This window comes from Pithys albifrons, chromosome 5, assembly GCF_047495875.1.
Source record: "Pithys albifrons albifrons isolate INPA30051 chromosome 5, PitAlb_v1, whole genome shotgun sequence".
Taxonomy (NCBI): domain Eukaryota; kingdom Metazoa; phylum Chordata; class Aves; order Passeriformes; family Thamnophilidae; genus Pithys; species Pithys albifrons.
The window spans coordinates 28,666,066-28,673,107 of record NC_092462.1 but is presented as its reverse complement, the minus strand read 5'-3'; positions in this window follow the sequence as shown (position 1 = coordinate 28,673,107).

Genomic DNA, 7,042 nt, shown 5'->3' with positions numbered 1-7,042 from the left:
GTATTCCACTCCCTCTATTCATTCCCCAAGGACAATGGGCCATTAGCAGCAGCTGCCCAGGGAGCCATTATCACTTCACACCCAGCCTGAGGGGGGCGGAGCTGCCAATGGGCCATCAACAGCTCAACAACCCCTGGCTCTCAGAGTTAATCACCCATTGTGTGAGTCCCCGCCCAGGGGGAGGGACTGAGTGCTCCCTGAGGGTACATAAGTGGTGGGTAAGAAGACCTCGGGAACCTTCTCGTCGGATCCAGAGCAGCAGCAGGACCTCGACAGGAGGAGATCACCGCTCTCGCCCAGACCACAGCCCTCGCCTGCACCAACAGGTTTTTCTTTTCCTTTTGCTCTGGACTTGGGGGAGCCACAGGGGTCTCAGCACAAGGGCAAACAAACCCCCTTGGGTTTGTGCCCCAGGACACTGGGTTATACTGCTGGGGTATTGTGAGTTGAAAGCAATTTCCCTTGTGTATCAGTGTTGTTATTGTAATATTATTATTAAATTTTAGCTCTGACTTATAATCTCTCTCGTGGTGAGTTCATTTCCCCTGCTGGTTCACCTTTAAACCAGCACAACCCTATATAAACCGTGTGCAGTGTGTAATAAATGACATTAGCTTGACGTCATTGGTCTGGTGCGTGGTGTCCTTATTCCTCCACGTTATTTATTAATTTAGGAATGTAAGGTAAAGACCTTGAAGTGGCTAATCAAAACCTCTCTGCAGTTAGTTTAACCAATATGGTCCTCTGCAGATGAGAAGGTCTTCACTGAAACTTCACCCTCCTTCCTGCTCTAAAAAAAATTCTTAAGAGTTAAATTCCTCTGCCCAAAGTACAAATTAACATGCTGAAAAGACCGACTCTGATGGAATGGAAACATCAGGTTTATCTACTGAGCTCCAAAGACTCTTCTTCAACATGTATTTGCAAACTGACAGTTGCATAAGAGAAAAGAAGGCCTGAGAAGTGCATGTGTGATAATTACAGAGTAATCACGGCTGATGAAACTTGATGTTCTTCTATAATCACAGCAATTTTAAGTGGATTGAGTGCCATTTAAGCGACAAGAGTGCTATGATGGATGAAATATACGCTCCCAAAGTTACATCAGCCTCTTTGACATTCATAGCATGGAATGCTTAGAGTCATTTAATGTTTGTAAATCTTTAGAAATAAGTTAAATATGTTAATTACCACTGGAAAAATCTCTCAAGCTGAAATACTCAATGACTCTATCACAGTTGTCCTTAGCACTATATCCTCTTCTTCCTATCCACTACGTAAACATAACATATCAGGTCAGTGATTACATTCAGGATTTGCATTTATTTTCATCTGTTAGTCCTAGGTAAGTCAGCAAACTAGCATCCAGCTCGCACTGGCTGCTTTCCCCTTGCCCGTATTTTGGGCACCCTGATCTGGTGGCACTGCTCCTTCCTTAATCTGAGCAGGTTTGCACCTGTGCAAGGTGCCATGAGCTCCCACCCTTGTTCTCTCACATACATGAGCAAGGTAGACTCATAAAAAAGCTGCCCCAGCCACTCCACTGCACCAGCATGCTCACCAACTGAGCCACAGTGCAAGCCCAGCATTTCCATTTCCTCTCCCAGATGCATCAGATAATTTCTGGCTGTCACATGTGACAATGATCAGACACCAAGCCCAGCAAAGTGACTACACTGCTTTAAAAAATTCCAGTCTTAAAAACTGGGATAAAGGATAGGGGAGCACTGAGTGTTATCTGATGTGTTACTATATCATAATAAAAACAGGTGACAGGACAAGGCTGGTTTACCAGTGGCATCTTTTTATGGATATGGGTCAGAAAGAGGCCTCCTGGAGAAATACCATCTGCTAGTCATCCCTCAAGGGAAGCACTGTGGCCCTCCCGCTGCAAGCTCCAGAAAAAAAGATGGTATACCTCAAAACAGCTTCCACCCTCAAAATAAAAATCAAATTTCTTCACAAGAAGCATAAGTTAGTTGCTCTGTATCAGGAACAGAAGTTATCAGAATAGGGCAAGTGATCAGGTATGAAATAACTCAGCAAGATATTAATTTCTTGGCAACTCTGCAACAATTTAAAAAATTATCCAGGTGAGATTTCTCTAAGAATTGTTGGCAGTGAATAAGAGCAATGCTGGGTCAAGGCAATTGACTTCTTTAAACTTAAAAAATTCTGTCTGAAAATTACTTGGGATATTATTTAGCATTTTAAAAACAGGTAAGATATCAAAATGAAGCAGGACGTTTTGTAGATTACACCTTCGTAGTCCCTCAGTGATTACTTTCCCTTCCTTCATTATTGGCTTCTTTAGAAGGCAAAATTACTTCATTTTACTAAACTGGCAACCCCAGCTTCTTATTTTCAAGTAAAAGCAAGAGAGTTATGGGTGCATATGCATGACTAGTCTGCAAGAAGCGTGGGGTATCTGACTGGCAGGTCATGCTGCTAATTGAACTTTTCATTCCTTGAACTTTCAAGAAATTATCTTCAACAATAAGGCCTCAAACAGCCCAACTCTGCTAAGAGGATGGGAAAAGTCACGATGGAAAACCATAATCCATTCTAAGCAGCATTTTGGGTGCTGACCAGAAGCACAGCTTGCCAAAGCCAGCCCTTGTCACTGTTGCACGAAGTGACATGAAACTCGTGAAATGAGCTAATAAGTAAGTTAATGCACAGACTACTCCATTCTCATAACTGTCATTGGTTTTCACTTGCAAATTCTGAGCTGTAATTCACATTTTTACAATTTGAGCTTAAAGCCCCACTTGGCAGTATTCTCATTAAATCTAGGCATGCTCCAAGCAGACAGAAAAGCCCAGCTACCTGGCTTGAATTGGGGATGAGGCCTCTGAAACAGGAAAGGGACTAAAAATCATCCTGGTTTGGCAACAAAAAGCATGTGCATCACCTTGAACTTAAGCCTATTCCTAATTTTAAGCACATGCTCAAGTGCTACGCCACGTAAAAGCATAAAATCCCATCCTGCAAACTCATAGGCATATTACATTACAGCAACTTCACTGACACTGAGAAGAATTCACTAGATTTGGTGTAAACTATTCATGAGGACGTTTTCAGTATTGGGTACTACATAATTTCAGACCTATGAGAGATTAGTAATACTGATATTGCTTCAGAATATTTCCTTTGTAGGTTTAGCCTATTTCCATCATATATAGACTACATTTTATGAGGAAAGTACTGGCAACTTTGATATGAAGAAAAATCCTCTGGGCTATATCATATCCTATAATAAAATAAACTCAGATAGAAGCAAAATGGAAACCTGGAACAGGTAATGTAACTGAGCTGCATCATAGAAGCTATTTACAGGCTTGAAATAATCAGATCAATGTGAAAGTCAGAAAAAAACATTGCAGTTAAAGGGACAGATTTCTAAACCAGGCCAAAACAGGAGTTAGCGAAGGTTTCCTAAATGAGCGCAGTACCCATTTTTTAGGTTGTGCAGCTTTATATTAGGTTCCTACAATTCCTGGTGCTTGTTATGGTGACTGCTTGATTCTGAGCACTTCTGAAGACCCAAAGAGGTCTGAAATCGCACACTATTAATATTTTCCCTTCTGTCCTTTGGGTACAGTATCACTCTGCACGGAAGGCAGGGAAGCAGTCATATTGGCCTGTGTTGAGCTAATAAGAAAGAATAAAATTCCCATTGAAGGTAGTCACCACTAATGTGACTCATTTGTGCCTTTAACCCAAGTCTATGGACTATTCTGTCTGTGTGACCTCTCTAATCCTGAAGCAGCAACTTCATTTGCTCCACCCAGCAAGAAATAAATCACCAGTCCAGAAATGGTTTTAATAACATTAACAGAAATACCACCTGAATAACTAACTTTTTGATTATTTTTCCTTGAACAAATACTCCTGATGACAATGTATTTCTGAAACAGCAGTGAAGAAATTGTTCCCACACCTTGTACTGTTTAGTAGTTACACTAAAAATTATACAAGTACTTTCAAGACAGAATGGTCATAGAACTGCTTATGCAGTCCCAGTTACCCCAAAAGTTAAGCATGTACTTCATTCAAATTACCGTATTTGACTCGTTGCTCTTAATGCAGTAACACAAAATCTTGCTGCTACGTGAGGCATAAAGGACCACCATATCTAGTTTTCTCATGAAAAGCTTTATTTTTTGAGAAGAGAGAAAAAAACAGCCATATGGCTCATTAGATTTATTACTTAGGGGGAAAAAAAAGGGAGAGGGAAAAGTTGAGAATACTATAATGCCATTTGTCATTTTCCACAAGGATTTATCATAACTCTACTGAAATCAGGAGGGACTTTGACACTGACTTTAAGAGGGATAATATTTCACCCTGAGCCCTTAGACACTGATCGGATCAGGTTAAAGTTTCAACATGTCATTTTCCTATGTGTAAGGAGAAAAAAATAAAAACTCCAAGCCATTCCATTCTCACAGACCTAACAGACCTAACTCACCAAGACAATTTTCTAACTTCAAAGATTTTTCATTTTAATCCTTTTCAGAAACTAATGGCTTCATTTGATGATATTCAAAAACTTATAAAAGAAGTCTTGGTGGCAGATTCTTAAATGTATGTATTTAAAAGTTGCATCACAATTTCTTCTTCCTACCTATATTTGCTCCAGAGACAGGGTCAATCACCCAAAAGCAGAAAAAGAGATTAAGCTTAAAGAAAATAAGCATTTGCAGAAAATTAAAATGCAAGTTGTTTTCACTGAAAATTTAAAGTGGTAAACTATTCACTCAGTGAGTGAGTCTCAGCCATCAATGCTGTGGTAACAGTCTGCAACAGGAGAGCAGAAGTCACAGAGACTGCTAGTTGGGCTCTCTGCACTGTTCCTAAGAGTATCTCCTATGGTATTTTCTCAGGAAAAAATCAACAAAATTACTAAATTAAGCGCCAAATGAAGTCTGAGTGTTTGGGTCAGTAGCAGATCAAATTCTTTGGAGAAAAGCTGACTAGAGATGCAAAGGGAGGAAAATTCAATGATTTACGTACACCCTTCTAAGAAGGAGATCTGTTGTTGCCTCTGCTTGCTTGTGATACAGTCAAATTTCACAAGTGTTACTGCAGCCACAGAGAGCATGAAGGGCTTTTCTGCACAATTTAATAATGGTGTTCACTAACCAGATGTCATAGACACATGGCTTGTAAGTCCCTTGGAACAAAAGTGGTTGTAAGCACAGGCACACAGCCGCCAAAGCCCATGGCACTGTGCAGATTTTCCCTCACTGATCTGGTTGCATTGTGGACTTGTTATCCTTACCAAAGGCAGGCCTATCTTGTTCAGAAAAGGGGCTGCTATAATTTATTTCTCAGAGATGTTCAGATACAATTTCCTTGGACATAGCAGAATTTTTGATAAAAGTTAAAGGGATGTGAATCTGAAATCTGTAATGAGAAAATACAGAGTAATGCCTATACCTATTCTTCTTTTGGTCTTATGTCCAGGTAGAGTATATTCATACTGTACCATTTTAGATAAGGTATAATCTTTGTCAAACATGAAGATGGCTTTTGGTGAAACAATCATCCTTTACCACTTCAGTCTCATTTATAATGCTCAAAAATCTCCATTAGAATAATAAAGCTCATAGAAATAAAGCTCATACAAAACCTGTAAATAGTCCCAGTAAAATTCACCACAGTAATGTAGGGCAGAACATTCCCACGTGAAAAAGTGCACTGAAGTTGGGCTGGGAGCCTGAATGTGCCATGGTTTTGTGCCAGAAGTGGAAGGAAGAATCTTACTAGCATGACAGAAGTAGGAATTATTATTTTTGGAGATAACTGAATAAGTTGAGTATCAGTAAGGCTATACGTTGCCTGCACTCACACCAGAAAAATTCCTTTCAGGACTAGAAATCTCAGGCTTTATCCTCCAAACCACACCATGAACCATTCCCATTCTGATTCAGCAATTAAATTAGGCAATCAGAAATAAATACTTGAAGAAAACTACTATATTTGCTGAACCTGGAAAAAGCAGCCCCTCTTCCTGCAGTTGCAGACCTGCCCCATACATGTTACCACTGCTTGAAATCTGAGCATTTTCCAGCTTGTCTTGTGAGTGAGGCTGGCTTGCACAATGCTCCAGGTGGAGAAAAACCTGTGCATTTGTTTAGTTAAAAAATAACATGGCTGTGAAATTTGCTTTTGTGGCAGGGAAAAATAGAGGGCCCTTTTGAAAGGTTTCATTACAAGATGTGACATAGAGCCTCCTGAACTGGCACTAGTCTTCTAATTAATCAGTGTAAAGATTGTTGAAATCTTGACAGAAATCCCCACTCTGCCTGGTTTGATCCTGGAGGTTTTGACCTGGAAATGGAAAAAATCTGAATTTTGTTAGTTTCCCCTCCAGTCAGGTGAACTTGAAATAACCAAGCTTTCTCTAAAATATATTTTAAAATATTGCACAACTAACCATGCACACAGACACACACAATACACTTTCTACCTCAGAACTCCCCACAGTTTTTGGGGTACTGCTTTGAGGCTGAATCTTGTCAAATCAAGCAAAGAAAGAGAGGAAGAAAGCAGAAGGCATGGCTTGTAAAGAAAGTCTTTTCCAAGGAGGAAATCAAGCATGGATGTCTCTTTTATTGGTCCCCTGTGTCTGGGCACTGATGAAGAGCTCCCTGGAAGTAGCAAAGCCTTGAAACATCATATGCATGCAATACTTAAATTTTGCATTTAAAAGCTTTCCTGAATCAGGCCACCATTTTTTATGTCAAAGTAATTTCTTTCAAATAGAAGTTTTCTTTCTGCTCTTTACAAAAAATAAGAAATGTATTTTTCAAACCTGGCCCAAATGTTTTCCTTTTCTGGATAAAGTCACACTAAGGCAAAAACTTTTATATATCCACCCATATAACTGCTCTTTGGAATTCAATTTAATTTCTGCTCTCATTTTAATAACTCTTTAGAGAGCATAAGAAGTTTCTCATTTCAACTGTGCTTCACTTTAGAATCACATTATTTCCTCCCAGCCATCAGACTGGTTTGTGTTTATTATACTACT